This window comes from Pleurodeles waltl, chromosome 12, assembly GCF_031143425.1.
Source record: "Pleurodeles waltl isolate 20211129_DDA chromosome 12, aPleWal1.hap1.20221129, whole genome shotgun sequence".
Lineage (NCBI taxonomy): Eukaryota > Metazoa > Chordata > Amphibia > Caudata > Salamandridae > Pleurodeles > Pleurodeles waltl.
This window is the reverse complement of record NC_090451.1, coordinates 446,744,332-446,771,609: the sequence shown is the minus strand read 5'-3', so window position 1 is coordinate 446,771,609 and position 27,278 is coordinate 446,744,332.

The following is a 27,278-nucleotide window of genomic DNA, read 5'->3' as shown; positions in this document are numbered from 1 at the left end:
GTAGAAAAGATCAGCTAAAAAGCACTACACAAAGGGACCTATTTACAATGGTAAAATTAGAACAAATTCACACTTTATAACTTTCGGTATCCACAAAGGGACTCACGAGTCATATCTTTACGACTGCAAAGGTACCGCACTCAGGGGGGAATCTCCGCACTCATGGAGTCTCCACACTCAGGCTAGGTACTCTACACTTGGGGCAGACTCTCTGCACTCGGGTTGGAATGAGTGTGATGTTATGCAGCTGCAGACAATTGTTGTCACTTGCAACCCAAACACTACATACCATATAAATGCAGCACTCTTCCAAAGTCTCTGTTTTCCACACCCACAGTATCTTGTCCTGTGCCTTCCCATCACCATGCTACCTGTGAAGAGTAACAAAAACTATACCGAGGAGGAGACCACTATGAGCATGACCTTTGTAGTGAGGAACTATTAAAAATTACATTGTCTACCTCCATACTTTAACAGTGCAACACAGAAGGCAGGCCTATGGCAGCAGCTGGCTATGGCATCCAGTGCATTGGGGGGAGGATGTCTAGTCTTCCACAGACAAAAAAAGAAGTGGCAGCATGAAAAGAGTTGGGTGAAGGAGAAGTTCACCTGGCTAGAGGTGGCGAGAGCTTTCCCTGGGGGACAAACTAGAACTTGTCTACATCTCACCCCAATTAAGAAGGATGTCCTCTCCACCATGCAGCCCCAGCTGCTTTTGATGATGAGCCTAATGTGGTGCCGGATAATATGTAACAATTAATTAGTGATAAATGTGTACAATACACTCTAAATGTTACTATGTAAGTCACTTCAAGTTTGTGCAAATATTCATTTTAATGTTAACTTACAGTTTGTTACATTGTGTCTCATTCTGCCTATTGTACTACAAGTCCCAGAAGCCTTGTGATGGAAATTTCAACTTTCAAATCTCAATTTGCATCATGGTGCCTCATTTTGTCTATTGCACTACGATTCCCAGAAGCCCTTGTGATGGAAATGTTAACTTACAATTCCTCATTCACAAACAGTGGCCTATTGCTGCTGGTGATTTCATTTTAGACTGGTATGTGGCTCTAGAAAATGTGCCTGATTAAGTAATGATCACAGTTGTCTTGCAACTGCAATGGAGTAAATTTGAGAAAAGTTTCACCATCATGTGTTGGTATTGTCTGTTGAATTCTTCTTTTTATTGCCACTTACAGCCAGAAGTGATTCACCCACTGGAGCAGGGATCCCTGCACTCACAGAGAGGCATGTTATAGGGCACATCAACCCATAGCACCTACACAAATTGGTACGTCAATATAGCCAGAAGAGCTTCTCATTTTCTTCATTGTGATCAGACAACTGATAAATTCTTTACAAAGAATACTCCAATATCGTCAAACATGTGAATTGAACTAGGATGTGCTGTTCATACCATTTCAGTAGAGTGTAAACAAAATACACACATATCATTTTAGGCTTTGTGAATCTGGACATCTACTATAGCAATCTCAGCTCCACATACAGGTGTGACATATGGTCAGGCACCCCGGGCGGATGATAGATCCTGTTAAGTACAGTGAAAAATGTCTTTATTAATGCCTTACAGTTTTAAATATTGGATGATATGTCAGCAGTGTGTTTCTTGTATCCCTGTTGTCACCCTTCTTCACATGCTCAGATGTGGTTCATCAGAATCAACCACTTGATAAAATGTTGGTAAGTGAAAGGACGACTGTAATTTTATTTGTAATATATACAGTATGAACCAAATTGATTATATTTAACCATAAGTGAGTTGAAAGTCCATACCTATGATATATACATGTAAAATGATTCACATCATCATTTGTAATGAAATATGAATACGTGTGATACATTACAGTTGATGTCAAGACATCCTCAATTGTCCAAAGGACTTCATCCAGGGGTTTGGGAGACATTCTGACTGCAGCAGTCAGACCAACTACCATCTGCCCCTCAGTTAGGTGTGCCATAAAGTGTTGTACACTATTGATTACCAAATAGAGCAGAATAACTAGATCCCTGTGAATGGATATTGTAAAAAAAAAAAAACCCTTTTTGACAGATACTGGTGATTATTGACTCTGGCTGGGTCCTTGATAGTGCTAACCAGTCCCAGGGCCAGTGTGCTGTATAAAATGTACTATGCAAATTAGGCTAATTATAATTGGCTAAATCAACCTACCTATAAGTACCTTGTATATGGTAGGGCATGTAGGTTTAGGAACACCAGAACAGGTAGTGCACCCATAGATGCACTGCTGTGGTGCCCAGTGTCATTGTAAAGGCAGGCCTGCCTTGCTGGCTGCTTTTAAGTTAAAGTTAAAGTTCACTCCAAATTTAACTTTGCAATTAAAAATACTTTGTTGGACCTGGCCCTTTTTGAAGGGTCATCCCAATCGTTGTGCCTTCTTCCTCCTATTTTTACTGTTCTGTTTTTGTTAGCCTTAGGACTCTGGACACTTTGTCACTTCTAACCAGTGCTAAAATGAATTTGCTCACTGTGAAAATTGTATTATTGATTGTTTTTTCCATGACTGGCAAATTTAATTTACTAGCAAGTCCCTATTACAGTGCACTAGAGGTGCCCAGGGCCTGTAAATCAAATGCTACTACTGGGCCTGCAACACTGGTTGTACAACCCACATTAGTAGCCCTGTAAACATGACTTAGACCTGCCAATGCAGGGTCTGTGTGTGCTGTTTTAAAACTGCCAATTCGACTTGGCAAGTGTACCCACTTGCCAGCCCTAAACCTTCCCTTTTTTACATGTAAGACACCCCTAAGGTAGGCCCTAGGTAGCCCCATGGGCAGGGTGAATTGTATGTGTAAGGGTTTAAGGTAGGACATATACTAATATGTTTTATATGTCCTAACAGTGAAATACTGCCAAATTCGATTTTTCACTGTGCAAAGCCTATCTCTCTCATAGGTTAACATGGGGGCTGCCTTTTAATATTATTAAAGTGTAGATTTCCTTTAGGAGCAGATAGAAATTTGGAATTTAGGGTCTCTGAACTCAAAATTTAAAAAAACATCTTTTGGTAAAGGTTGTTTTTCAGACTGTGTGTTTGAAAATGCCACGTTTAGAAAGTAGGCATTTTCTTGCTTAAACCTTTCAGTGACTCTGCCTGTTTGTGGATTCCCTGTCTGGGTCACTTTGACAGTTGGGCTGTTTTCACCTCTCCTCTAGACAGTGACACAAAGGGAGCTGGGTTATAGCCTGCATATATTGATGAGCCATCTGTGCTGGGAGGGAGGGGAGGAGTGGTCACTCACACCTGAAAGGGCTGTGCCTGCCCTCACACAATGCAGTCTCCAACCCCCTGGTGTGTGTCTGGGACCTGGCCTGGGCAAGGCAGGATCTTACAAACAAGAGAGACTTTCCTTTGAAGTTTGCCTACTTCCAAGGCAGAAAGGGGTGTAAGTATTGGACCCAAAACCCCTGAAAATTGGACCACTTCTGGAATCAAGAAGAACATCTGCCAATGGAGAAGAGCTGAAGAACTGAGGAAAGGTGCTGCCCCTGCCTGTGGCTGTGCTTTGTTGGGCTATCCTGCAGTTTTTGCTTCTGACTTTGAAAGGGGACAAAGACTGGACATTGTTGTGCATTCCTGCTTGAGATGAATCTTTAAGGGCTTGAGCTTGCCTCCTGTTGTTGAAGTCACAGGGCTGTAAAAGACTTCCCCTACCAGCACCTGTACTCTCTGATGAGACTCTTCCCATGCCAAGTGTTGCCCTATCCAGTTCCTGGGCCCTTGAAAGGTGAAGTTGTCAGACAAGAACTGAAAACCCACGCACAGAACGCCATGAGGGGACATTTTCGACCCACCTTTCGCAACACGGTTGATAAAAGGCACGCTGCCGGTTTCGCAGCTGAAATCGACCCTCCACCTGCATCTCGGCCTGGAGATTGACGAATCGTGGATGGAGAAACAACACACAAAATCTGCTTACGAACACTGATAATGACGCAAACCCCACGCAGTGCAGTTTTCTGATACTGTGCGACCGGATTTTCCACGTATTGTCCCTGGGTGTCCAAGTCTGAGGTGCCCGCCCAGAAAGCGATGCATCACTCTCTTGTGAGGGAGAAAACTGATGCATTGCCACCCTGACCGGAGAAGGAAATGACGCACGGCCTCACTTGCGAGTAAGGAATCGATGCATCGGTACTTTGTCTAACAATCACTGTTTTCTAAGGATTAAGACTTTTATTGTTTTGAAAATTCATATCTTTACTTGTGTATGTTGGATTTTTATCATTTTGGTCTTGTTTGATTTAGATAAATATTACCTATTCTAAACTGATGTAGTGTCCATTTTGTAGTGTTTTCAAAGTATTACTGTGTGTGTTGGTACAAATACTTTACACATTGCTTCTGAAGTTAAGCCTGCCTGCTCGTGCCAAGCTAACGAGTGGATGAGCAGAGGTTAACTGAGTGTGATTCTCCTGTTCCCTGACTAGAGTGAGGGTCTTTGTTTAGACAGGGGGTAACCTGACTGCCAACCAAAGACCCCATTACTGACATACTTCTAAAGCCCTAAGCTACCTTATGCATACAAATAAGTCACCTCTAAGGTATGCCCTCAATGCCCACAGGGTTGAGTGCAGTATAACTATAGCAAGGACTTTAAAAAGGATGTTTCATAATTCCTGGTGAGGGAATACTTTCATTTTTTCCCATTGTAATGAATGGGCTTTATAGGCTAGCATGGAGAGACTTTATTTTAAAATAATAAAGTCTTATTTTCCATAAGAAGGAGCTAAATCTGGCATGTTTACTATCAAATTAAAAGTTATATTAAATCCAACAACTTGCCACTGTTGAATTGAATATAACTTGTATCCAGATAGAGTTTTAGAACTCTTTCTAAAAGGTGGCAGTGTCAGCTTTGTAGTGCCCTTCTCTGATTGGTCAGCCTCTGGCAGCCTGAGCCAAGCTGCCTTCATAAGGTGTTAATTGGCCTGGGCTGACACAAATGAGGCATCTGGTGGAAGAAAATCTGTCTCAGCAGATGAAGAAATAGGATGGGGGTAGAGCAGCCAAATTGGTCTTTAAAGGAAGGAAGGACATTTGGGACAGCAACTGCACTTCCACCATTTCTTGCAAACCCAGACAGTCAGGTGCACCCGGATTAGATTAAGAGAGTTTGAGAGGGGTGTGCCAAGGGAAACGTAGCCACACCAGTGGGTGAGCTCAAGCAGACCTAACCTCTGAAATTGAATTTTTGCCATCTCAGCTTTTTGGAGAATGTGGCTCCTTGGGATTCATTTTTGCCACACTTCCCAGGAAGTGGTCACTCAAGAGGGTGATGGCCTGCACATGATTGTACATAGCCCCCCCTGATTTCCATCCTAGAAGAAAGGATAAAACTGGCAGAGCTGAACCCCACCTCAGATCCCTACAGGAACAAGACAAGAAGAAGAAGGACTACTCTTCTGGACCTCTGGCCTGCACATGGACACAGCACTCAGAAGGACTGTACCAGCTGCACACTTGGTCTTCACCAACAAAAAGGACTTTGTCTGTTTTTTACTGCTTCAAGAAGGGATGCCGTGTATGCTACAGGTAGAACATAGCTGACCAGAGTCCCCTGCATTAAGTCCTGAAGAAATTGACCTGCTGGCCAGTGACCAGTGGCTATTTTTAGATATGAACCAGGTGCATTCTGGGAGTTGGAGTTCTTCCAGCGTTATAAGGGGTCCGCTTTCCGCCATGGTTTCCACTGTGGTAGCACAGCCATGAAAACCATGGCAGAAAGGCGACTAGTGACAGGAATTTCTTCCCTGTCACTGGTAGATGACTCCCCACCCCCCCCCAGCAAGCAGTAGACCCCCCTCCAGCCACAGTGCCCCCACCTCCCTGTCAGACACAGCGCCCCCTCCCCTCACCCCCCCCCCTCCAGGCACAGCGCCCCCTCACTCACTTCAACATTCAGAAATGCATACAACCATGCATACATATATTCATGCACAAACGCAGACACCACACACTCATACAAGCACACAACACCCAACTCCCCTGTCAGATGATCACCTTACCTGGTCCGGGAAGAAGGTCTCCTGTCAGGGAATGAGAAGGGTCACCAGCAGGACACCGCCAGGCAGTATTATTACCCATAACACGGCTGGTGAAATTTTTCTGGCCGGGCCAGTGGGAGAACCACCAGAGCCCAAAGTGTGGCGGAAATCTGGCAGTACTAGTGATATGTTGGGCGGAAGACCGCCGGCACTGGCGGTCTTCTGGCACCCACAGCTTTGGCGGTCCTCAATGAAGACTGCCAAAATCGTAATGAGGACCTGAGTCAGAAGGTAAAAGTATAACCAAGGCCTCTTGTTCACTGTGGCCGAGGAGGGCTTTATCACGGTCAGCCTCAAATTTTCACTTTGCCCCGGTCGAGTGCGACCAGATGTCCAGATTGGCGCTTCTGATTTCTATGAACTAGAAAACATTTATTCTTTAAAAAATCATATCTACAGTTCCCTTTATTGGAATTTTGATGTTTTAATGTAATTCTAAAGATAAAAATATGCTCTATTCATATAAATTGGTACTGAATTTGTTTTGTGTTTTACTTATTTTTTGTTTTGTGATTTTTAAATGCTTTACACACCTGTCTTGTAAGTAAAGCCTAACTGCTCATTGCCAAGCTAACAATGGCTTGAGCTGGGATTAATTTATTGAGACCCTGACTGGACTTAGTGGGAGTTTGTAGCCTATTGCTAAGTGTAGGTACTTACCTGCCCTTATCAATGATACACTCAGATATTTCCACTTTTTTGAAGCATCCTATGTTGGTGTGTGATATGTTCCTAACATGACCATTGATATCTGTGTTACTTTTGCATGTTCATGTATATTTCATGCAGAACATTAATTACGCTCTCACTTCCTTCTGAAGCTGCTGGATCAAGGGCCCCCTCTTCTGCCACACACACAAGGAGCCAGTTCAGCAGCTGATATCACAGGGATCTAAATACCACACAGAACTGTGACTGGTGCTGTTGAGTTGTATTTTGCATTGCAAATCTGCATTGAACACTTGAATGCTACAGTATGAGCTAGCACGTGTAGATTTTCACAAACCAAGTCAGATGTGGAACATCAGATAGATGCATAGTATATTGGAACCAACCCTTGTGTTGTAGCACATGATATAAATTAGAAAATACCTATTATGTTGCACCCTCTATCTTTCATGTGCTGGGAATAATGAGTCGCTTGATGAAGCTGAGCCATCAATCACTGGAGGGTGGTGGGCAATCCGAGGAGAGCATCTGATCCTCCTCCAAGCAGCAATGTCAGTCGCCTCAATGAGGAGGATGAGGAGAAAAAAGATGCTGATGTGCTGATCATGGAGGAGGACCTGGATTATCAGGAGGACATTGTTGGTCCACTTGGAAAAACACTGAAGGCAATATTAGGTCCAGCCAGCATTATGCCTCTTACTTTACCTCCAAGGATTGCCCATTCCCAGCAGTCATCCAACCAGCCACAGTGTTCACCTATCCCAACACAACCATAACCTCCTCACATCCAAACTAGCCGTGTTGGTTCTCCTCCACCTTTTCCCCATGACAATGCCTTCCTGGTCTTTGCTCAAGCATCTCAGGGACCCAACACCCTTGGTGAGTAGCAGGTGTCCCTTAGGCACCAATCTCCTTCCACAGCCTCCCATATGCTACCTCTCACTGCGCTACAGGATCCAACAATCATATCAGAGGCTTCCCTATGCAGACGGGGCTGTCAGATGGTAAGCATAGCCAGTGGGAGGATTAATTTTTTGAACACAGGGCTGATGTGAGGGATGACATTCGTGCCATAGGGGCTACTCTGTCTGAGATGACAGATTCGCTACAGGAAATTCCTCAGATCAAATCAAATCATTAACATTTATAAAGCGCGCTACTCACCTGTGCGGGTCTCAAGGCGCTAGGGGGAGGGGGGTTGCTGCTGCTCGAAGAGCCAGGTCTTGAGGAGTCTCCGGAATACGGAGTGGTCCTGGATGGTCCTGAGGCTGGTGGGGAGGGTGTTCCAAGTCTTGGCCGCCAGGTAGGAGAAGGACCTCCCACCCACTGTGGAGCGGCGGATGCGCGGGACGGCGGCGAGAGCGAGGCTGGTGGACCGGAGGAGACGGGTGGGGGCGTAGAAGCTGAGGCGTCGGTTGAGGTATTCTGGTCCCTTGTTGTGGAGGGCTTTGTGTGCGTGGGTGAGAAGTCGGAAGGTGATCCTTTTGCTGACTGGGAGCCAATGCAGGTGTCTCAGGTGGGCGGAGATGTGGCTGTTGCGGGGTATGTCGAGGATGAGGCGGGCGGAGGCGTTTTGAATACGTTGCAGATGTTTTTGGAGTTTTGCGGTGGTCCCAGCATAGAGGGTGTTACCGTAGTCCAGGCGGCTTGTGACGAGGGCGTGGGTCACGGTTTTTCTGGTGTCGGCGGGGATCCAGCGGAAGATCTTGCGGAGCGGGTGAGGAAGCAGGAGGAGGACACGGCGTTGACTTGTGTGGTCATGGTGAGAAGAGGGTCCAAGATGAAGCCGAGGTTGCAGGCGTAGTCTGAGGGGGTCGGTGCGGTGCCAAGGGCCGTGGGCCACCAGGAGTCGGCCCATGCGGTCGAGGTGTTGCAGAGGATGAGGACTTCTGTTTTGTCTGAGTTCAGTTTCAGACGGCTGAGCCTCATCCAATCTGCGACGTCCTTCATACCATCTTGCAGGTTGGTCTTTGCGCTGGTGGGGTCCTTGGTGAGGGAGAGTATAAGTTGAGTGTCGTCGGCGTAGGAGGTGATGATGATGCTGTGCTTGCATACGATGTTGGCGAGGGGGCTCATGTAGACATTGAAGAGTGTCGGGCTGAGCAAGGAGCCTTGAGGGACGCCGCAGATGATCTCGGTGGGGTCTGAGCGAAAAGGTGGGAGGTAGACTCTTTGAGAGCGGTTGGAGAGGAAGGAGGCGATCCAGTCCAGGGCCTGGCCTTGGATCCCGGTGGAGCGGAGGCGGGTTATTAGGGTGCGGTGACAGACGGTGTTGAAGGCAGCCGAGAGGTCGAGGAGGATGAGGGAGACTGTATCAGATGATTGATAGACATACCTGTGTCTTAGACAGCACTGATAAATCTTGCCAAGACATGTCAAGGAGGCAAAATGATGTCATAGAAATCTATAGAAAAGAGAGTGCAAGAAACCATGCATTGGCATGAGGATGATAGAGGGTGGAATGCACATGCCCCCCTGCACAGTCATGCACCCCTTCCCAATCACGTCCCCCATCTATATAGGCATTCTCACCACCATACAGGCACTTCCACCACCTGTGCAGCCACCCTCACCTCCGTAAAGGCACACCCACCAGTGTTGGTTACCAAATAGAAAACCATTTTATGTCAGGCAAAAGACATTCATGTCTAAAATAATTTCTATATGTAATAAATATGATAGAGATCTATCTCATATAATGTGGACATGCATGGATCCCTAAGTTATGTTATATGCCTTTATACAGGTTGCATAGATCTATTTTTAAGAGTATATGGTTGTCTTCCCAGTGAACTTATCTATTGTTCTCAAGAAGTCTTTACTATATTGTATCTAAGAGGTTAAGGAACTAACAAAAAGTCTTAAAAGATATTCAATATATCTGAATGTGTTTTCTAATAAACACCCTATCGTAGACACAACAGATCTACCCGTGAGATTTTTACTATTCTTATGGATTTTCAGGATCAAATAAAGGATAGGATTTCTTGGATAATTCCATTTGACGAATTGATAGTCTTCCTTGATCCCTCATTTCAACCCAAAACTCTCTGTGAGATTCCAAGATTTCCCTCTTGTCCACCTTCTCATAACAAATAGTGTCAGATAACTGTCTATATTCCTCTTCAAAATATTTGGATTGGATAACACCACAACAGTGCCACCTTTATCTGATTTGTGAATTACAATATCTTTATCATTTTGGAGGGCTAGTGGTGCTTGACTTTGGATTTGTATATATCTATATTGCCTCCATAACTTAATTTATTTAAGTACATAATTACCCCCTTCTAAAAGAAAAATATTGCAGTGTCTGAAATAATAGGTGTAAAACAGACTTAGGGGCTCATTACCAGGCTGACAGTCTTGAGACTGCCATCCTCACTGTGGCGGTCAGGACTGTTGCTGCTGTGGTGATCTGACCACCACATTATGACCCTTGTGGTGGGACTGCCAGAGTACCGCCATCTCCCCCAGGATCAGTGATCTCGATGGGCTGACAGTGGCAGAGGTCAAAATCAGCCAGGGCGGCACTGCATGTTCTCTGCCAGTCATTTCATGGCGGTATCACCGCAATGAAAAGGCTGACAGAGAAGAGGTGCAGGGGGCCACAGTGTGGCCCCCTGCACTGCCCATGCCCTTGGCATGGGCAGTGCAGGGGTCCCCCTGCCCCGTGCCCTAGCAATGCTCACTGCCTGCTGTGCAGACAGTGAGCATTGAGTGGGTGCTGGTGCCCCCTGCGGCCCGCAGCATTGCCGCCAGCTGGATTACGAGCCGGTAAGGGTGCAGTAGCCACTTTCCAGCTGGGCTGTTGGGCAGAAACCTTGGTTTTTGCTTGTCAGCCCAGCTGGAAAGACATAATGGGTCCAGCAGGGAGGTAGCCAGCATGGCAGCAACCTCCCCGTCAGAAGTACGGAGAACGTGTCATCATGTCCGCTAAACCCCTAATCAGGCCTTTAGTTTTGAAGATCTGGAGCAACTCATGTTAAGCATTATTTTCATGCCATCAAAATTCAAAAACAGGTCCCTGGAAATACTCTGTTCATTCTCTAATTCTGACAAGTTATGCAAGGTATCCATATTACAAATTAATTAGTTGCTTGCCATAGCCTTGTTATCCCTTATCAATGACTGTCGTTTCATGTGATACCATTTTCTCACCTTGAGTTTTCTTGTAAAATAGAATAACTCAATCCAACTTCGAGAGTAACCTAAATTCTGTTTTGGACAGAAGGCTAGTTAATGGAAGTAATCTATTTAAGTTTAACTTAATTGATCAATTTACCACGTTCAATCTGTTCACTGGCTTGCTTCTTGCTCGTTATCTCATTCCCATTGAGGTGACATGTTATTGGGGTGAAATTCTTTTTGTTTGCTACGCTGTCTTGTACGTTCTTTTTCCTTCTCTGCATTTTTGTCTTTTCCTGGTTGGGTGGCATTTAGTGCTTAGTGGGCAAAACTATTCGAAAAAGCTAACCCTGCTGGTGGATCTGTATGTATGCATGTGTTTGTATATATATATATATATATATATATATATATATAGATATATATATAGATATATATATATTTACATATACATATATATAGAGAGAGCAAATATATTTAGAAGTAATTTGGTATATATAATTTCATTTTAAGGTGGCAGTGCTATTAGCTTAATTGTTCTACATTTTTAATAATTGATTTTAAATTGGTAATTATTTATTGATCAATTATTTTATTTATTTAAGTCTAACATGTGTTTTTTTAAAACTTTTTTAACTGTAATTTGTAGTTTAGATAGTAAACGTGGGTTGAGCTTGTTTGGGAATGGGGTGGGAAGGTAATTAGATAATATATGATAATGTTTCTTGATTATTATTTATGTACATTTAGTAATTAATTAATTGGTATTTTCTTTTTTAAGAATTCATTGTTCTTTGAATGTTTTTTTAAATGTTTAGGTTTGTTTAGGGGTTTTGGATATGTAGTGAAATATGTTAGAAAGTTATTATTAATGTATATTTTTAATTTAATTTTGTAAGGAAATTACATAGGAAAATAATCATTAACTATGTTGATTTTTTTGTTTTCCTATTCTTATGTATTTTTTAAATTTAATCATTATTGATGATTCATAAGTGCACTTAATAATTATTTTTCTAGGATGTGTGCAATATTTATTATTGTTTTTAATAGTTTTTCTGTTATTAGGTAGTGTTCAGTGTTGAGGCCCAACACTTTCCTAACTCTTGCTTAGACTGGAGTGGAAATAGTAAATTGAACCTCTTCAAAGTCCAACACTTTCTCTACTGTTCCATAGATTAGAGCGGGAATAGTAATAGTAGGCTTTTCCGAAGTCAAACACTTCCCCTCCTGTTTGCTAGGATGAAGTAGAAAAAGTACATTTAACACCTTTGAATTGTATACTTTCTCTACTGTTACTTTGATTGGAGTTGAAATTTTAAATGTAACCTCTTTGAAGTCCAACACAGTCCCTCATTAGTGTTGCTTAAGTTGAAATGCGAATAGTAAATCTAAACTCTTCAAAGTTCCATACTTTCCATACTATTGCTTAAACCACAGTGGGATTAGTAAATCTAACCATTTCAAAGTCCAACACATTCCTCGCTGTGGCTTAGATTGAAATGGTAATATTAAATCTAACCTTCGGAGGTCCAACGCCTTCTCTACTCTGCTTAGATTAGAGTGAAAATAGCAAATCTAACCCATCCAAAATCCAACACTTTCCCTAGTGTTGCTTAGACTTGAGTGAAAATAATAACTATAAACGCTCAAAGTTTGACATCTTCTATACTGTTTAGATTTAAGTGTGAAGATATATATATATATATATATATATATATATATATATATATGTTCCTCCACAAAAACGGTGTTTGTAACAAAGTGCTCAATGGCTGGTGCCCATGCCAGGAGGGGAGACCCACCCCTCAAAAATGAATAATGTTCCGAAGAATTGTGCAAGTTCAACGAGTGCCATACACAATTCTTCGGAACATTAATATATGTATCTCTCTCTCTCTCTATATATATATATATATAACTTCCAACACTCCTTTAGATATCATGATCCATGAGTAAGGCTGTTGCCGAAACACGTTGGAAGTTCTATGCTGAAATAAATTAAATTTCACTTTGGAGGTGTCCTGGGTCTCCTGATATCTAAAGGAGTGTTGGAAGTTGTATTGGGGCTTCTCGGAGCCCATCCAGGACTGCTGTGCAGAGCACCTGCATTTCCAAGACTTTTTTGTGATATATATATATATATATATATATATATATATATATATATATATATATATATATATATAAACTCTACTGGCGATCGCCAGTAGGTGGCTATAGTTAATACATAGTTTACATAGGAAAAGCGTTTTTTTACTTGGCTACATCTTAGGCACAGTTTGACGAATCTTCATTTGATTTACTTTACAAAGTTTCCTTTCCTATGCACAATGCCTGGCTGTCTGACGGGCTCTGTGTTGCTGAGAGCCCCCCCTGTCTCCCCCCCCGGGTAGAGTCAACCTGGCCCTTTCTGGGCCTGGGTAGCGCCATTTTCCATAAAGCCTGGTTTGTGCATGTACCAACACTTGTTTGGCGAATCCATTGACGCAATGCAGACTGCATTCATCCATCTGGCGAGGGACAATTTCTGCACCAACCAGGAACCTGCATCTATCTTATTTGGTGCAATACTGACTTTGGCCTCTCACCAGTGGTCCCTCTTTTGCACCTTCATCTGGGTTAGCAGGGGCTCCTGTTCTCCCTGGACTCATTAGTGCTTCTTGGACTTGGTCCCCTTCTTCCATAGGTCTTCAGATCCAGGAATCCATCATTGGTGTCTTGCAGTCTCTTCTGGTTCTTACAATGTCTTCTATCATGACTTCTAGTATGGTTTAGGAAAGTTTCTGTGATTTACTTCTGCTTTCCTGGCCTCTGGGGTGCGGTACTTTACTTACCTTTGGTGTTTTATTACACTCCCAGTACACCTCTACACACTACACTTGTCTAGGTGGGAAACTAACTTTCGCATCCCACTATTTTAGTATATGGTTTGTGTTCACCCTAGGCCCACTGCAACCTATTGTGATTTTCACTATTTGCACTATTTTCTGACTAATTATTTACCTGATTTTGGTGACTAGTGTATAGATTGTGTAATTTACTTTCCTCCTAAGCAAGTATAGTCTCCAAAGTAGTTTTGGCCTTGTGTCACTAAAAAAAAAAAGTACCTTTATTTTTGGTAACACCGAGTATTATCTTTCATGTGTGTGAGTACTGTGTGACTACAGCGGTATTGCAAGAGCTTTGCATGTGTCCTAGTTGAGCCTTGGCTGCTCTGCCTACAGCTTCCTCTAGACACCCTAGCTTCTAGACACTGACTATATTTCACTAATAAGGGAGAACTGTACCTGGTATAAGGTGTAAGTACCTTAGGTAACCACTACAAACAAGGCCAGCATCCTATATCAGGCAAAACCATATTTCAAAGCATTCCACACTTCAGACTGACTCACACCAAACCCTGGATTGGCACACATGATGCACAAGATGACACTTACTGGTTGCATCGGATCTTCAAATCGGGCCACCTCACCATCGGTGTATGGCGGAGGTCCACCTGCAAGAAATGAATGAAAAATATTGCTAAGTGTAATTTGTACATGTCAGTTAATGGGCGACATTGTTCACTGTGAACTTGTTTGGTTTAGTGAGCAAGACATCCTAGTGGTACATTAGAGCAACTGACAAACATCTATAATCATTCAATCACACATAGTTTCAGATAATGTAGACCCACACACCTACAAGCCATCACTGTCCCTGACACTCCTCTGGTACTTCTCACTGCACCATTTATACATGGCATTGTCATGCAGGTGTTTGTTAGCTCAACACCTCCATGACCATATGTGACTACATGACACTGTATAGTGCATCTGAGGGGCATGAGAATGTTGTTGCAGTGGCTATTCCATAGTGACACCCATAACATTTGAGCCTATCCCAGATATTGTAGAAATCTACCTCATTGTCACAGCAAACTGACAAACAACTGCCCAGGGGTTGTGTGGGTATTCCAAAGTGTTGAGGAGTGCTGTGATACTTCCTTGCGGAAAGCAAGTTTATGTGTGTGTCATCACAAGGCACACACACAATCAATAATGCTGTGGGAGTTTACTCATGGGAAAATAGTTGTATCTACCTGCACATTGACTGATTGAAATCATGGATGTATTGCCTATAGTGTGTGACCAGCCATTGTTGGCATGGCATACCATTATTTGCCCTGGGAGGGATAAGAACATGGGTATAGACATATGCCTCAACACAGACACGCTCGCTCCGTGGTCCAAGGATGCATTTTTTCGTGCAGGTTACTGAGTAATGTGCCAGTGATGGAGCAGATGCAGGGGAGCCCCGTACTGTCAGTGAGAAGTGGCAGGCCTGTGAAACTAACTCAGTACATGTGTGTGTGGCAATAGACATAGTTTAGGGTGTATGTGATACACAATGTAGAGGAAGAGGAAAGTGATAGTAGTATGGACCCAGTGCATGGTCAAGCTCTCTTACATGGCCTTGGCCAATGACACAAAGGGGCCAATTGAACAACAGTGGTATAGCACCAAGTGCATCACTACAGTCCTTGTTCCCCTCAGAGCACCCATCACCCCGCCATGTGTGCACCTAATGAGAATTAAGGCACAGCATGATGTAAGTAGGGTACAACTACATCTATTTAGATGATGTACTCAGCAGGAGTTGCAACGCAACAGATCATCACAACTTCTGCTGAGTACATGGGGGCCCATCACATCCATTTATATGCCCCCATATCAAACCTGCTCTCAGCAGCCATTCAGAGTGCATGAAATATGGAATTTAGATATTTCGCAACTTTTCTGAGTGGCTTATACATTTTCCTCCCAAATAGGTTTTGGGACCTGCTTCCATAGATAATGCAAGGAGCAGGCCTCATTTTGTGCTGCTCAATACCAAGTTGCCCTATGCATGCATTACAACACTTTGTAATGGGTGTGCAGAGAAAATGGTACATCTGCCCTGCCTAGGCTTCATTATTGTACATGTGAATGGCAGGCCTAAGGTGGCGCTGGGGCTCTTCATACAGGTAGCATATGACATGTCCTGATCCATAACCATGACATGCAGCACACAACTGTATCTGCAACTCTCATGCACATGGAAAAAAAGGACTCTGTATAGAAATGGGATACTTACCAACTGCTCCACCAATCTCAATGTCCGGATGATCCAGCAGATCTTGCTCCCTTGTAATGAGGTGCTTTAGTTGGTGGTCGTTCGTTCCTGTCGCAAATACTCTTGTGAGATGGTGGAGAACCTTGAACCACCACAGCTTCCTTGCCTTTGTGGGGTAGGCTTGAATGACACGGCCACCCAATACCAGTATCATGGGGAGGTAGTGATGTACCAGCCATATGAAACCCCCTCAGCTCATCGGCCGACATCCTGGCCATTCTCCTTTCCCTGACATACTGGACTGCAAATGCAGTTCACCCAAAAAAAGAATTTCCTACAACTAACTCAACCACTCCAACAACTATACTACTCCAGACAAACACCCACAATACAGAGACAGAAACAGAACACTTACAATACAAAATACAGGTTTAAGGACAAATAAAACACAACAGCTACAGGACACAGCACAGTAAACACTCCAAATATTTCAAAACTCCAACAACACCAGCTCCACACAACCTCACACAGTCACAAACAATGAGACTATGAAGTGAAAGTGAAAGTGAACTCACTCTACCATGATTTCAGGCAGGAGATCCTGTTTCATCACTTCCTGGGTCTGTGCATCACAATTCCAGTCATACATTTTTCCCATTTTGCATGGAATTGCCTATGACGTGCGATAGACGTTTAGGGGCAAGGCGCCTTTTAGGTTAAGGGAATAGTATGGTATATGCTTGTACATTTTTGACACATGTCATGTGTTGATTTTTCCCAATGGTGTGTGAAATTGCCTGTAGGCATGTGATAGACGTTCAGGGGCTAGGCGTCTTTTAGCTTTGGAGAATATCGTGGTATCTGCGTGCACGTGTAAACTTTTGATTTATGACGGTCATTTATAAATTTTTCACCATGGTGCATTAAAAGGTGCGTGAACATGTGATAGACAGTCTGGGCCCAGGCGTACTTTTATTGACGTGTAGATTTGATGCGTTTGTGTCATCCTTTTGACACATGATGGGAGTGCATTAAATTTTGCAATGTAGGCCTTGAGTGCACCCTGATTCACTTACTATGTCACATGAGCTGTGCTACAATGTTGTATGTATGGTATGGCTAGATGTGCGTAACTATCCAGTCATGTCATAACAGTGAGATTGGTATGTTGATTCCATAGGTTTATTAATGAGTCTACTGCATGCGATTACTCATACCTTGTGCATATGTGCATGTGTTACACTGTGTCCACATACATGTTGGCACATGTGTGCTATTTGTATACATATGTGTTTGATTACTAATTTGTGGGAGTACTACATTGTTATATCTGATATACAAATGTACACATACCAACAACACAATATATATGATGGCCTATGTCCAACACATGGTAAGGCTTGTAACAACCATGACAATTTGTGCTCAGAGTATGCAGTGGACTAGGACTGGGTTGACATCAAGTTACCCTTGGCAATTTGTGTGTGCATATGCATCCAATCTGTGGTGTGTTGTTAGTTTTTACTTCATGATACTCTGCTACACATGTGACATATGATTGCCCATGCATCTTAGTTGCAAAAGATAGTATGTACACGTGTTACTGAAGGTTGGTATATGCTGTGTGTATGTGTAAAGACATGTGTAGTGTCATTACTGTAACATATGACCACAGTGGTGTGTTCATGGGATGTGAAACCTCACATTACTATCTTTCAGCATGGATACATGTTGGCATTTGACAAATGCATGTGTAGTCACATCAGTGGCACTCATTTTTCTGTATTTCGGAACACATGTGAAGGTTATGTCTTACAGCCACTGATCTTTTGATGCATATGGCCTTACTTTCGTGCTAGGTTGGCACTCAAATTTGTCCACATCATGTTTCTTATGACTGACCCATACAATGGCGTACCACTGTGTAGCAGTGTTGCAGTCTGGCATTGATGGCAGCCTACTCATCATCACAATTGTGTACGTTTTTATGGCAACTCAAACCCATGATTGCATGTGAAGGGGCAGGTTAATGGAGCTCCAGTTTACTCAGCCCCCTGTGCACATGCATCAGGCCCCTGACAATGTCATACATTTATGTAGCCAGAGCAGTGGTGTTTTTTTTTTTTTTTTTTAGTGAGGATCTATCCTCTTCATGATTGCTACTCAGCAGAACTATGCACAGGCCCCTGTAGACAGACACATGCACAACTGTGATCAAACAGACCGGAATATCACGTTTTCCTCTGCAGTGTTTGATATCAGCCTTTCCCTCTCATGTACAGAGGACTGGGTGCTTGCATGTGTTGGACATGTCTCATTATTTGACGTCCTTAGTTATTTCCATGGGCAGCTTGTCTAGTGGTTGTATGTCTGTTGTGACTTAAATTTTGTGTATGTGCCAGGCTACAGAAGGTCTTGTCTGTCACTGCCTACTGTCATGGTGGCGTGCGATGGGCAAATACCAGGGTATGGTAGTGGCAAACATGACTGGGTTATGTACTGACCTGGCCACCCTCTCTGCACATGTGTTAAATGTTGACACATATACATTGATGTTTTGCACAGTCACTATTGGTATATGTGTGTTTCTTCTCCAAGTTTTCCTGCATTACTGGTAAGGAATGTATTGTCTCCTACATTGCCCCTATTCTTTAGTCTGCATGCACTTTGTACACATATTCTACAGCAATATTGTCTGGTCATACATGGACAGGATGCAACATGTGACTAGTGTAATTTTTAGATGTACCCATCTACTACTGGCTACATGTAAGTTACTGTACCATTGATGGTATTTGTGAGATGTAATGAGTGCCACGCATGCATGACATTACACCTGCCTCAGCACTTGTGTTGTCTCCAAGTGACATCCCATGTTATATTTGCAAGTATCTGTGGGTATCTCTCAGCTGTCCATCCATATCCTCCATTGAACATGGCTATGCATTTCTTCCAGCATGCCACAACCTAGGTAACTCTTACTGTGATTGACTGATGTTGAGGTGTGAAATCATCTCAGTGCTGTATTTCTCATTAGCCAAATGCAACATATATGGCTAGTTCCACTCCCATTCAGTTTAATGATGGGTCTCTGGCATTACTGAACAATGCTGGACATAGTTGGTCATCCCACACTTGATTGTGATGTTGGAGCCCAAAACATGTATGGGATAATTTGTTACTGTTGCTACCATGCACTTGTTTTGTCATGAGAGTGGCAATGAGTGGTGTGCGTTACTATGTGCTGTGTGATGTAGTTATACAGAGCATACTATTTAAACATGCTGACACATGTCAAGCATTGTTGATACTAGCAAACCCCTTGCTACTAAGAACAAAACTCATTCATCAGTCTTCACATGTTTATCTGGATTTGCTGTAGGCATGTGTAAAGACAGCAGATTTGTGTGACAAATGTTCATCTAATGTACATAGGGAGTGTAACACACTATGCTTATATTCCACCCAGACAATTATTTGGTGGTGAATTATCCCATTAAATTCTTAGATCCTGACAATGGGTCATGTGTTTGGATAGTGATTCTGCTCCCATAGCTGCTTAATTTGTCTGGCAACCCATTGTGCACTCCACAGCCAACGTGTGTGTGCCAATACGAGAGGTACAGTCCACCATGTGTCAGAGTTATACCCAATGGCAGTGCCAGGACATAATCCAGTGGATACACTGTGCAGGCTCTGCATCTGACATTGTTTACAATCCCTAGACAATTACTGAAGGTCCATAGTTACGTATGATGTTCCCCCCTTGTCACACATTTACAGTGCAGACAAAGCAGCAATCACCATGAAATGAGACAGTGTTCAGTTCTGACATTACTTAAACACCAATGGTTCACAGCCCCTACCTTATGTGTGCCCCCCTTGCATACATCCTGGTAGGCATTGTGTTATTGTGGGGAATGGGCTAGGAATTAGCACCTTGGCGACACAATATATGTAGTGGTGCATGGATCTAGGCCTTCAGGAGTAACATGTGTGTGAATTGCTTGTCACTGGTATGTGAGATAGAGGCAGTAGACCCTCTTACATCCAAAAAGATGTTGCTACCATACTTGTAACTTTTGTGTTTCTTACCTGCTTCCTGAGGTTTGAGTCATATTCCAAAGGTGAATGTAGCGGAGAATGAGTAGGCCAAGGAGAATCAAGTGCAAAGTATTTTATTTGTGCTATTTACAATGTGATGTTGTTAGTCCAGTCACTTTGTATAGAAGTTCTCTACATTGTGAAGTCTCCTGTGAACTCCTGCAGCAGTGTTCTGTTGTTCCCCCTCCAAATTATCTGCTCCATAATCATCCTCCTCCTCATTTGGGACATCAACCTCTTCATCCCAGGGGACATTTGTTCTGACACAGATGTTGTGGAGGATTACACATACAAGTATGATTTTGCATACGAGTGGTGGAGCATACAAGAGGCTTCCTCCTGTCAGAGCCAGGCACCTGAACCTTGATTTTAGAAGCCCAAATGTCCTCTCTACCTCTTTAACACTCTGACCGCCACGGCAGTAGCAACAAACACCACAGCGGTCACCACAAACAGACAGGCAGAAGACAATGTACCACACACAGTATTACAAGGCACCAATCCGCCAGCTTTTCCGGGGCGGTACCAACGACATCAAAAGCACAGCAGAAACAGTCTTTGGAAGGGTAACCACTCACCTTTCGACACTCAACGAAGAACCAGGATGCCATGGAGCTCGAACTACAGGTATCTGCTAATACACCAGTAACATCAAAGAAGGTGGCGGCGATGACCACTTGAGAACTGCACCTAGCACACGGGGGAAAAGGGGAGGAAAAATAGAGTGACACACACATGCAACACCCCCACCATCACCTACAACACCATACACATAAACACATGCAGCAATATTACATTTATACCCTGTAAGCCCCTGGAAGAACGCAAGGACAAAAGAAATTGAGTTAAATCAGTGATATTTAGAAAATGCAGATAAAGTTAACGATTGTAAACAACAGTATATACAAATATGTACAATATGTACAGAGGGCCATACACTGTCCTATGCAAATGTCCGTGGACCAGTGGGTCAAAAAAACAGGGGCGAAGCCCACACTTGACTCCTGCCTCAAAACGGAGAGAACACTACAGGGGCATCGGGTTGAAAACACACAGGCACCTTAGGGGGAATCGGAGGGGGGGCACCTCAGCCGGATGATGTTACTACGCCACTGCTCCTGGAGGGGGCAACATGCCCACTGCTTGGTCCTGGGGAGTGCAAGGCCACAGTCTCTCAAGTGGGTGGTTTGCCCACTGCTTGGTCCTGGGGAGTGCAAGGCCACAGTCTCTCAAGTGGGTGGTTTGCCCACTGCTTGGTCTTGGGGAGTGCAAGGCCACCGTCTCTCAAGTGGGTGGTTAACCCACTGCTTAGTCCTGGGGAGTGCAAAGCCACAGTCTCTCTAGTGGGTAGTTATCTCACTTCTTGGTCCTGTGGAGTGCAAGGCTACATTCTCTCAAGTGGGTGACATGTTCCATTGGTTCAGGAGGGGGCTTAGTGCCCAGTGTGATTCATCCTGCCAAAGAAAGTGATAGTGGATGCATATCTCTACTGGTTCTGGAGGGGGCTTTGTGCCCAGTCTGCTTCATCCTGCCAAGGAAAGTGATATTGGATGCAGATCTCCACTGGTTCTGGAGGGGGCCTTGTGCCCAGTGATGCTGCACCTGGGGTGTGGCAGTTCCCATTCCCTCACCTGGGTGTCTGAGCCACGAGATGTGCAGGGAACAGGTAGCATGATACTCCATGGAGGCAGAACCACACTCCATCCTGCAGCGACTTAAGCTGCAAACTGCTGGCAGTGCCGGTGGTGGTGGTGGTGCTTCAAGTGGTGGGTGGAGGGTCTAGGCCGTCTCCTGCATCCCCGGACGCCTGCCCACTGGGGATGCTGCTGATGACAGATGTAGTGGCACTGGCTGGGCATGTGGCGGTGCAGATGGCAGTGCAGGTGGTGGTGCTAGCGGCAGTGTCTGCGGCGGAGATGCTGCTGGTGCAGGCCATGGAGCAGGTGCTGGTATTAGTGGAGGGAGACACCAGACGGTCTCCTGCCGCCTCGGACGGCTGCCCACTGGGGATGATGCTGCTGACTGTTTTTGTGGCAGCGGCGGTGCAGGTGGCGGTGCAGGGGGTGGTGCAGGGGTGGGGCAGATGGCAGTGCAGGTGGCAGTACCTGCAGCGGTGCCTTCCACAGTACAGGTTGCTCGGCTGTCAATACTTATGGTGTTCACCAGTCCCCCACCTGGAGGGTCCGGGGCCTGATGTGCATTGCCCTAGGTTTTCATGCGTTTCCCCACCTTGCCAGACACTGCTGGGACCTTGGCACAGGCAGATGAAGTTTTGGAGGAGGCCTTGCTGGTTGGGTCCTGCTATTTGACTGTGCTGCTTGCTGGCACCCTCTTCACCTTGGCAGGTGGCGAATGGGTTAGTCCTTTGCAATGGTCGCTGGCACACTGGCAGCTCTGACGGGTGCCTCCTTTGATCCCCTGGGACTTGCAGGTACCACCGCGGACGCTGACTTGGTGGTTGAGGTGCTGGCCTGGGACCTTGACACCCTGGCCCAAGGGGAAGGACGGGGGTGACGCGTAGGGAAGAGGTCCAAGTTAGCAAGGAAAAGTTTTTTAGACACACTGGAACAGGAAGATGGAGAGGGTTTGGGAGTGGAGGAAGTGGGCATGGTTGTAGGAGGTGTCTTTCTGCTGAGTTTGGGTGAAGGTGCATGGGCTGGATGCTGTTGTGAGGTGGATGGCTGTTGGTTGGGTGGATGCTTGCGTTTGTGTGCTTTGGGAGAACGGGTCACAGACACACTTGGAGAGGACACACAGGATGTGTGCATGGTTGTTGGGGTGGTGACTGCTAGTGAGGGGTGTGTAGTGATGGGCGTGCTGGTGATGGAGGTAGTGGATGAGGATGTAGTGCATGCAGGTGTGAGTGGAGACGAGACTGGGAGGGGGGTGGACGAAGAGGAGGAGGGGGACACAGTGGGGACAGTGGATTTTGCCATGTCTCCATGGGCATGGTGCTTGTGTGAGTGCCTGAGAGATGAGGTGTGGTGCTTATGTTTGCCTGAGCCACTTTTGTGTGTTGATTTGGGTGAATGCTGGTGTGAAGGTGTGCTTGGGATACGCCAAGGTTGAGGGGATTGGGACTGGGTAGAGGAAGTTGGAGGGGGGAGGCTAGACACAGGGACAATTGCTGCCATCAGTGCTTATGCCAGAGCCTGAAATGCTCTCTGTTGGGCTGCCACGCCAGAGTGAATGCCTTCCAGGTATGCATTTGTTTGTTGCAAATACCTCTCGACACCCTGGACGCCATTCAGAATGGTTGACTGCCCAACAGTGAGGGATCTCAGGAGGTCAATAGCCTCCTCACTGAGGGTAGCGGGGCTGATGGGGCAGGGCCTGAGGTGCCTGGGGCAAAGGAGATGTCCACCCTCCTGGGTGAGCGGGCACAGAAACACGCTGAGGGGCTGCTGGGAGGGTGGTGCTGGTAGGGGGGGTGGCGGATGTACCTGTTGTTGGGGTGGGCACAGAGGTGTATGCCACTGCCAGGGAGCTTCCATCGGAGGAGGAGTCGCTGTCACTGGTCTCCCCCCCTTTCCCTGTCGTGGTGATCCCCCCGCCCTCCGTCCCACTGGTACCTTCATCCTCAGTGGATTCGCTCTCATGGGCCATGTGGGATGCAGCAACACCACTACTGTTGGCGTACACAATACACAGGATCAGCCCTATGCACTAGGCCATGCCCAACCAGTCACTAAGGTAGTCACAAGCCCATGGGGTACAATGGCTAACGCCAGCATCTGCACACCCGACACCCACAGGACCCTGCCCAGTACTATATGCTCACTTACACCATTGGGTTTGGAGTGCTTCAGAGCCTGCACACAAGGGACCTACCCTGCCATTATCGCTCTGGCCTAGGGTCACCCACAGCCCACATACCCAAACCAGCTACCTCCTAAAGCGTGCAAAGTCAGGAATCATAATCTGTACTCACCCCCTTGTGGCTGCTGTGATGCCCTCAAGTGCCCATCCAACTCCGGATAGGCCACCACCAGGAGGCGGAACATCAGGGGGGTCATGGTGCAACGGGCACCCATTCCACGTTGGGAGACTAGCCCCAGGTGGGCCTCCACCATTTTCTTGGTCCAGCGGTGCAGGTCCTCCCATCTCTTGCGGCAGTGGGTGCTCCACCTATGATAGACCCCCTGGGTCTGCACCTCCTTGGCGATGGCACACCAAATACCCTTTTTCTGGTGGGCGCTGACCTAGAGGGAAAAGATAGGAGGAAAGGAAATTACTCACCCGTCCAGACCGGCATACTCATTGCCCCCCAGTTCCTACCCATGCCCTGACGCACATACACTGACCACCTCTCATGCAGCACTCAGGCCAGGATGCCTCAGCACCCCGCAACATGTGGCTTACATCCACACCACTCAAAACATGCATTACCCACACCTCATGCTCTCAGTGTACTCACCTGTTTGTCTGGAGGACCGTAGAGTGACATGTACTGAGGTAGGACCCCATCCACCAGTTTCTCCAAGTCCTCTGCAGTGAAGGCAGGGGCCCTTTCCCCAGACACTGTAGCCATTGTCGCTTCCAGGCTCCGGTCACAGCAGCACTTGCAGTGTATCTCCTCTCCTATTGACGGTCAGGTAGCAAGTGAGGGAGCTGTTAGAAAATGGCAGTCACGTTCGCAGCAGTGCGTACCGTCACCGCTGGCGTACATCGCAATTGGCTCCTGGAACCCATAGGGCCCAATAAAAATCAATGCAAAGTTGTACGTCGGTCATCGAACGCCTACTGCGACAGCGCACAATGCCAGCGCACTTATCTCATTTCCACTTGTCCTTCCTCACAGGTGAGGCAGGAGCCATTTCAGGGGGCATATGACATGCGACCTAAGTGTGTCACAACAGATATTGGCCCATCAACTGACTCCCGACTTCACATTCTGCTTCTGTGACCTAACTTCAGCAACAGTAGTGCATTCAATGTGGAAATATGACCTTCTGCTCACCGTTCTCCTCCATAGGCTACAACAGCTGAAACAGATGACGAGATGGCGGCATCCTCTGGTGTACAGACCTCTGGTGGACCTGTCGACAATGAATGAAAGACACATTATCATCACATACAGACTTGATCGTGCCACAATTCAAGAGCTGTGTGCCCAATTGGAGCCAGACCTGATGTCAGCTATCCGCCAGCCCACAGGATTCCCCCTCTAGTGCAGGTTCTGTGAGCGCTTCATTTCCTGGCAAGTGTTTCATTTCAAACAACAGTGGCCATGGCATCAGGAATGTCTCAGCCAATGTTATCCAACGTGTTGACCAGAGTGTTGTGTGCCCTGCTGAAACACATGTGCAGCTACATCGTTTTCCCCGAGGTGGAGGATCTGGCCACAGCGAAAGCTGTCGTCTATGCCCTGGGACATATACCCAACATCAATGGTGCCATTGATGGTACACATGTGGCATTTGTCCCCCCTGGAGAAATGGACAGGTTTACAGGAATAGAAAAAGCTATTACTCAATGAATGTGCAGATTGTGTGTTGGGCAATACAGTACATCTCCCATGTGAATGCCAAATATCCTGGCTCTGTGCATGACGCCTATATCTTGAGGAATAGCAGTATCCCTTATGTGATGGGCCAACTGCAGAGGCACCGGGTGTGGCTAATAGGTGAGCCCAAGGTCCCCACCCACCATAGGAAGGTGTCTAGGTATGGGGTTGTCCCTAAGGGTTAGTGTGTGTCTAACAGTTGTCCCTCGATATTTACAGGTGATTCTGGTTACCCCAACCTCTCATGACTACTGACCCCAGTGAGGAATTCCAGGACAAGGGTAGAGGAATGTTACAATGAGGCACATGGGCATACAAGGAGGCTTATTGAGAGAACTCTCTGCCTCTTGAAGACCAGGTTTCAGTGCCTCCATCTGACTGTTGGATCCCTGTACTACTCAACCAAGAATATGTGCCAGATCATCGTGGCATGCTGTATGTTGCACAACCTGGCCTTGTGACGTCAGGTGCCTTTTCTGCAGGAGGATGAGCCTGGAGATGGTCTTGTGGCAGCAGTGGAGCCTGTGGACAGTGAGGAAGAGGAGGCAGATGAATAAGATGCGGACAACAAAACAAACATTAAACAGCAGTACTTCCAGTGACACACAGGTAAGAGACTGTAACTCAAATATTTACATTACAGTAAACCTTTGGACATTGTACATGACATCCTCTTACCCTCTGCCTGTGAACACTGACTGTTCCCTTTGGAATCACTATTTTCAGATCTGTGTACCACATTCTGGCTACTGCTATATGTACTTCTGCCCACAAAAGGTCATCCTGTGGAATATTATGTTGTAATAATACATCTTTATGATCATTACACTGACTCCAGTATGGTTTCTGTTTCAAGGGTGTTTATTTTCTGTGCAAAATAGTATGGGGGTAAGCGCAAGGGGCTGGGGTGATGGTGGAGGAATGTCCAGTTAGAGTCCAGTCTATTGGTATCACAGGTGCATTGTCCAATGGGGCATTGGAAGGGGAGCAATGACAGTACAAGGTGGACAGGGTGACATAGTGGGACAGAAGGGTGACATTCAGGAGTGTCTTAGTTCCTGGTGGGGGTCTTGGCAATGTTCTCTGTCTTCTGCCTGGATCGCAGGGACAGTTTGCGGGGTGGTTCTCCTTCTGCAGGGGGTGGGGTGCTTGTGGCCTGCTGGTCCTGTGGCAGGGCCTCCTGTCCACTAGCGCCGCTGGAGGTGGAAGGCTGTTCCTCAGTTTGGCTAGTTTCAGGGTCCCTTTGTTGTGCCACTGTCCCCCTCATGGTCTTGCCCATGTCAGCCAGCACCCCTGCAATGGTGACCAGGATGGTGTATATTTTAGTTAGGTCCTCCCTGATCCCCAGGTACTGTCCCTCCTGCAGCTGCTGGGTCTCCTGTAACTTGGCCAGTACCTGGCCCATGGTCTCCTGGGAATGGTGGCATGCTCCCAGGATGTTTGAGAGTGCCTCATGGAGGGTTGGTTCCCTGGGCCTGTCCTCCCCGTTGCACAGCAGTCCTCCCAGCTGCCCTGTTGTCTTGTGCCTCTGTCCCCTGAACCGTGTGCCCACTACCACTGACCCCAGGTCCCTAATCTTCCTGAGTTTGTGGGGTTGCCTGGGGCCCCTATAGTGGTGGATACACCTCTGATTGACGTGTCCTGGGAACAGTGGCATGGGCCCACTGGTTGGGTGCTGCT